General features: G+C 35.8%; 1 long non-coding RNA gene across 1 annotated transcript; it reads right to left on the bottom strand.

The window, feature by feature from the left end:
• Positions 1-6,439: 6,439 nt before the first annotated feature.
• On the bottom strand, positions 6,440-7,235 carry LOC118750517. The gene is made up of 4 exons (XR_004994402.1): positions 7,192-7,235; positions 7,070-7,131; positions 6,851-6,978; positions 6,440-6,794 (listed from the first exon to the last, which is right to left on the bottom strand). It is a non-coding gene; the product is annotated as an uncharacterized LOC118750517 (long non-coding RNA).
• Positions 7,236-7,512: the final 277 nt, after the last annotated feature.

Below are 7,512 nucleotides of genomic sequence, written 5' to 3'. Positions count from 1 at the left end.
GATTTTTGCCCACTTTGGCGGCACTGTGGGGCTGTCCAATTAATTATTCAGGGAGTTAAATTATATCACCATGAACTTCGCGGCTCAAGTCACCGAAACAGAAACTAAACTATTTCGCGAGCAAAGGCAACTTTCCCATAAAATTGTGAACCACGTGGGGAGCGGAGAAGGGGGCCTTTATTTCTTGGACGCACCATGGGGGAACTGGCAAGATATTTCTACTGAATTTGCTACTAGCACAGTTGCGCAAGAATAAAAATGTTGCACTAGCTGTTGCCTCCTCAGGGATATCAACGGCGCGTAAACTCCCTCTGATACATTAAGTGTGTGCATCAAAGTTTCGCCACTGTGGGCAAAGGTCAAAATATTGAACGTCACAACAAACATCCAGCGATAGATAGTCCGAACTCTTTGCTCAAGACCTCCTTGAGATCGGTGAGGGCCGCATGGGAAAGTGCCTGGTAAGGCGACCACATACATGTCTGTTGATACAGTGATGGTAAATGAAGATGCAACAACATATCCTACAGAATATCTAAATAAGATTAAAGGTTGGGGTGCCATATTGATACTTAACCAGAACGCACCTCGATTGTGCAATGGCACAAGACTATGCATTACGGAGCTGAAAAGGCATATCGTGCAAGCCACCATCCCTGGCGGGGCCAAAGGAAAATCAGTATTGATACCAACAAACATGCCATTTCAGTTTAAACTTTTGTAGTTTCCGTTAAAAGTAGCCATCCCGATAACGATTAGTAAAAGTCAAGGACAAACACTTTAAGTTGCAGGAATACATCTGGGCACACCATGTTTCTCCGACGGAGTTGGCTTCTCGCGTGTATCGAGAGCCAGAAATCTATATACACTAGGGTGACCGCAAAAAATCGATGTCGGAATTTTGTTCGTCTGGACTCCACAAAACGATTCCCCTATCCAGATATCGAGATAGCCGAAATTTGAGCTCGATTAAACGACGTTAAGCCGCGGTTAAGCGGCACGCTCGTCGCTCAAAGTTTGAAAAAATCCAAGTTTTTGGTCAAAAAGCTGACATGTGGAGCCATAACTCCAGAACGGCAAATAACATGATGCAATAATGAAAGGTGTTGTACGTTGTGACAGCTCGAAATCGAACTACCTAGGTCAATATAGTATTTCGGAAGTACAAGATAAACGTGAATAAAAAAAAGCCTTTTAGTTGAAAAAGTACTAAATTGTATGCCTTCTCAACAGCGTTCCGATTATCAGAATAGGTATATATATGGCTTGGTAGTCTCATAAAATTGTAGATAATTAAAATAATAAAATTAGGCGTGTTTTTATTCACAGGAATATGATAATATGCTTAAAATTTTCGAGCTGATGAATACCCAGTTAGAACAGTATGGCTTATATAATTCCTTTTATGAGCCGTATCACTAAGAAAATTATCCCTTATGAATTTGAAATGTGTCCCTTATATTGTACAGGCCAAAAAGAGGAATTCATTTACGTGTGATCTTTTGTCCCCCTCTTTCATATAGGCTTCTTGTGCGCATATATCAGGTTTCATAGCTGTTGACCATACCAATAATGCCTCATGCTCAGTTTTACTTGATCAATTCGTGTTCTCGAGAAAAAAAAATTTCACGATTAAAAAATCTGAGTATAGCCGCCAAATTCTTTTCTCAAAATTTTGAAAATTCTTTGTTTTTTGCCCTATATTTGCTTTGTATGGTATTTTCAACAAAATATAGGCCAAAAACGATAAATGTTCAAACTTTGGAGAAAAACAATTTTTCAGATTTTTGGATCGTGAAAATTTTTTTTCTCGGAGAACACGAATTGATCTAGTAAATCTTAGTATGAGGCATTATTGGTATGGCCAACAGCTATCAAACCTGATATAGTCGCACTAAGGTTTTTTTGTGTTCCACAGTGTTATACAAGGGATACTTTGAGGAATCATATAAGGAATTATACATTACCCAAGTCCACGTATATCCAAGTTCGTGTCATACAGCAAGCATTGACTACTTTTTAAAGTTTTATTTATTTGTTTTTGAAATTGACGACATATTTCAGAATTTGTAATTAATACGTTGTGTTCATTTTAGTAAATCCACTTTTTTAATTGTACAAAATTTATTATATACATACAGTATCGGTCATATCAATAGCAACCCCATTTCAAAGTAATATTATTTTTTTTAATTAATTAATTAATCCCAACGGCTTTTTACCCTCCATTCCCGCCCAACCGACACGAGGGGCGCAGTCCGCATGACGTACGGAACCTTTTTTTTTTTTTAGTTTTTTCGTGCCGAGTAGTGGAAACAGGAGTTTGTTAAGTGTCGAGATCTAAAACTATTCAGCTACAGAATCAAATTCATCAGCTGATTGGATATGCTAAAGATAGTATTTCAATTATTGAGAGTGGAAATAATAGTTTTCTTTATAGTAAAAATCGAGTCCGATACGTCAAACGTGCTGTAATGACAGTTAAAATCTTGACATAAACCACGGAATGATTCGTTTAGTTCAAAATTAGTTTTGCATGGCTTTAAAAATAGAGGTCGAAAGTGTCTTGACACTCGAGAAGGAATATTAAAATTTACCTCAGCCAGGAGGGCCGGGCTATTAATCAAGCCTGTCATTAATTTTACGATAAATATTATACCCAGCATTTCTCTACGACTTGCGAGTGTAGGCAAATTTATGAGCTTTAGACGACTTGTGTAAGGGGGGAGATTGTAATCTGAATCCCAGTTAAAATTACGCAATGCAAAAAGCAAGAATTGTTTTTGAATTGATTCAATCCTTTCTGAATGAACTTGGTAGCGGGGATTTCAAACAATAGATCCGTATTCTAGTATAGGTCTAACTAAACTGGTAAAAAGAGCTTTTGTAACATAAGGATCTTTGAACTCTTTTGACCATCGCCTTACAAATGCAAAAACGCCTTTGGCTTTATTGACTGTAAGATTAATATGATGGTTGAAATTGAGTTTGGAATCCATTGTGATACCAAGATCGACAAAATTGGATACCTGCTCCAGATTATAATTTGATATTGAATAAACAGCTGGTTGAACAGCCCTCCGAGAGAAACACATAACTTTACATTTTTGAAGGTTTAGTGGCATATAGTTTGTATTACACCAACTAACCACGTTGTTCAGATCCGCTTGTAACAAAGACCTTTCTTCGATAGAGGACAATGTTTTAAAAAGTTTCACATCATCGGCATACATTAAAATTTTTGAATGTTTTATTATAGAAGAAATATCATTAATGAATATCAGGAACAGAATCGGACCAAGGTGGCTTCCCTGAGGAACTCCTGAAGAAACTTTAATGATGTTGGAAGAACAATTATTAACAATAACTCTTTGTGTTCTATCAGAGAGGTAAGATGAGATCCATTGAAGGAGACTGGGCTGAAGGCCGATTAGGTCGAGTTTACGGATGAGTAACGAGTGACATACTTTGTCAAAAGCTTTACTGAAATCGGTGTAAATTACGTCGGTATGAGCATTTTCTCTAAAACCGTTTGAGACATGAGTTGTAAACTCCAATAAATTAGTAATAGTAGATTTTCCTTTAGAAAACCCGTGTTGAGATTGTGTAATTGAAGAAGATATAGAATATGTCAGCTGGTTAACAATAATTGCTTCGAATAATTTGGGGATAGCGGAGAGTTTCGCTATGCCTCGATAGTTTTCTATAGACGACCTGCTGCCGTTTTTGTGAAGTGGTATTATGAAAGACTCCTTCCAGGCTGACGGAAAAACGCCATGTTTAATTGACAAATTGAATAGAGTTGTTAAAGGCTCGCAAATGTTCTCAGCGCAGTTTTTAAGAAAACAGGTCGGAATATGATCAGGTCCAGGCCTAAATGACGCTTTTAAGGTTTTTAAAGAGTGTAAAACTTCATCGGAAGATATTACTGGAATATAAGCAGAGTTGATTGGACAAAGCTCGTACGGATAGTCTCCACTTATAGGGAAGTCTACAGAATAATTGGACCTAAAGAACCGAGCAAACATGTTGGCAATGAGTTGGCTGTCGCTAGATACAGTGTTGCGATAATGCATAGCGGACGGAAAACCATGTGCCTTACGCTTTGAATTTACGAAACCATAAAATGATTTAGGATTGTTAATTAAATTCCTCTTAATTTTACATAAATATGAATTATAACATTTCTTATTTAATGCAAAGTAGCTATGCCGCAAAACTGAGTACCTTAGGTAATCACTGTGTAAGCCCGTTCTTTTATACAGTTTAAAAGAGTGCGACTTTTTATTTTTCAATTTTTTAAGCTCTTTAGTGAACCATAATTGTATTGGTTCTTCATGAACAATATTACGTATTGGCACATACTTTCGAAACAAATTGAAAACAGTATCATCAAAGTGCTCAACGCTACGCTCCACGTCATCTCTATATATTGGCCAAGATAACTTTGAAAGTTCTTTGTTAATTTTCCTGAAATTTGCTTTCGCAAAAACATATCTAGTACTTGAACTTGACTTATTATTATGTATTTCATTTATGATTTCGTAGTTTAACTCAAGAGCAGGATGGTATGCATCTTCCGGCAAAACTAGGGGATCACACCGATTAATAGAGGCCTTCGGAACATCATCAACGTAAACGAGATCCAAGACCTTTCCAAACTTATTTGGACATATATTTATTTGTTTGAGGCATAGTTCAGCCATTTCCTCCAGAAATACATTGTAACTATCTCTAGATGAAACTGGTACAACATCGGTGTCAATGATGTTCCATGAAATATGTGGCAGATTTAAATCGCCCAAAACAATCATAGAATCGGATGCCGTAAGCATTGCATTTACGGTCTCAAGTAAAGAAACTAGCTGCATATATACCGATACGGCAGAATTAGGAGGGATGTAGCAAAGAGCTAAATAAATATAAGTCTTTCCAGCCTGTACACGTATACATTTAAATTCGGTATATTCAATGACAGGAAGACTAACTTCCTCGGATGGTATCGATGAATGCACCGCAAAAAGAACACCACCGCCGATTCTGCCCACGCGGTCACTCCTGTATATTTGATATTCATTTGGAAGAATTTCGGAATTAAAAATATGAGGTTTGATCCATGTTTCGGTCAAGGAAATAATATTATAATTGCAGTCAAAACCTTTTAAATATAAGTCAGTTAATTTGGTATTCAAACCTCTAACGTTTTGATAGTAAATACTTAAATTAGACTTGCGAGTTAGTTTTTTGAATCAGAATTAAGATTAGAAATTTTAGCTACGTTATTATTACTTTTATTAGGTTTATACTCAAACTCGCGAACAAACGCCCCGGTCGGCCAAAATGAACTATTTAGTAGTGAATCAAAATCTTCGGAAGCTACATCAATTTTAAAAGATGAAATATCGCGATCGTATTTAAAATTAAATTTACGAATAAATACATCTTTAGTTCTAATTTTAGTCGATATGTATGACTTTATATCATCCGAAGAAGTATCTTTAGCAAATCTAGAGACAAAGATTGATCTTCTCGGAGGAATTACAACCAACTTTTTGGTAATGATGTCTGATGTGCGGGGCTCCGAATTATTCGGAGGAACTAAGTTAGACAGTGGAGCTTGAGATGTTGATGGCAACACTGTTAAATCAACGGTTTGACTATTTTTTGAAGTAGACCTAGTGGATATGGCTTTAGAAATCGGAGGCTCCAATGCCTGAGGGCATGGAGAAGATAAATTAATAAGTTCTAAGGACTGGGATGGAGGATTTTTTTTACCGGAATTTCCCTCTCATGTTAATTTATTTATTGCTAAGAATTTGCAACAAAAGTAAAGTTGAATTTCTAACAAAACTCATATAAACCGAATTTTAAAACTTCGTAGAAAACTACAAAAAATACAACAAATTTTCAACCAAAATTCAAACTTTTTTCTCAGAAGTGTTAGAATTTTTTTGAGCACTCAGTTTTATAGCCCCTTCAATTTTAGTCTAATTATATGCAAGTTTGAAGTGGCTAAAAATTACCTTAGTTTTTTTAGAATCGATTAAAAACAAATCGTGTTTAATCGTCTTCTATATAACGAAAACTTCGACCATATATCGATGGCTGAGTAGAAGATCGACCTATCTCGGCAGCCAGGTCGAAAACGCCCGATATCAGAAAGCTTTTCAACGCCCTATTTCAAAATTTGGCTGAAAAACGCCCTATTTTAGAATTTGATTGAAAAATGCCCTATCTCGGAACTCGGTTCAAAAACACCCTATCTCAGCACATTTTCGAAGTATTTTTATTTGAGATAGGACTTTTTTGAACCGACTAATAATAATAAAATATGTACTATATACATATCTAGTTTCAATATAAAAAAATTTATGTACACCATTAATTGTGTATACATATCTAAGTCAATATATGTGATATACATGTACATACATCTACATACATATCGTCGTTTAAAGTACAAAACCATGTATCAATAAATTGCAAAACCGCGTATAGAGATAATGCAAACCCACGTATGCGAGGTTGCATAAATTAATTTCTAGAGAGTAAAAACACTCATATTTCAAAATGGTTATCTTTTTGTAAAAAGCAATCGCATTTTTGGCTAGTATATTTCAGGAAGAATGGATAAGGATTGATCCAAAAACGTGTGTGAGCGAATCCAATTTTTAGCAGCAAATGTCAGTTACGCGGTTTTGTACTTTAAGCGACGATATGTATGTTAACAGGAACGCAGCAATCTAATACACGGGTGGAGCAGGAACGCAGCACAGCAGAAGCATACAAAAAATCTGCAAATAAATGGTTTTTTAGGTTTTTAACAAACGAGAACCTGGTTTCAACTTACTTCAACGTGTCTAAATCACAACGCACACACTAATGCAAAGGCGCAACAGGAACGCAACACTATAAAATACGGGCGGAGCAATATACAGGCGGAGCAGGAACGCAGCACAGGAGAATCGTCCGAAAAATCTGCGAATAAATGGTTCATTAGGTTTTAAATAGCAAAGAGCTCAAATGGAATGGTTCATCAATAAAGTCAAAATAATATGTTGCAACTTACGTGTATTAGCTCTTAATCACAATACCAGCACAGGTCGGTCAGCGAAACACTAAGGAAATGACCTAATAAATGCAAAATTATAATTTATTTGTAAAATAATTCGGTTTTATTACAATACTTACCAAATTTCACGCAATTGGAAAACAAATGTCAGCGAATAAGAACAAAACGAACAACGAAAATTGAATCAATGTAGCTTGTTCAGAATTTTTTTTCTAATATTTTGGGAAATGTTCAGTGAAAATAGCAAAGAAATAACACAGTTTCTCCTAAGGTAGTTCAAGATGGCGGATTAGAGCCAGAAGTTGCCAACGTATAACACCTTTCATTATTGCATCATGGGCAAATAAAAGAAAACTAATGTTGCAGGGTTCAGAAAAATTCGTTTTCAAATGATTCAAATTAATTCATTTCATTTGTATTTGCGATCGGTGAACGAATTT

This window comes from Rhagoletis pomonella, unplaced genomic scaffold (genome assembly GCF_013731165.1).
Source record: "Rhagoletis pomonella isolate Grant_MI unplaced genomic scaffold, Rhpom_1.0 Rhpom_scaffold_00278, whole genome shotgun sequence".
NCBI lineage: Eukaryota > Metazoa > Arthropoda > Insecta > Diptera > Tephritidae > Rhagoletis > Rhagoletis pomonella.
The sequence above is the reverse complement of the archived record's forward strand: the minus strand, read 5'-3'. Positions and strand labels throughout refer to the sequence as shown.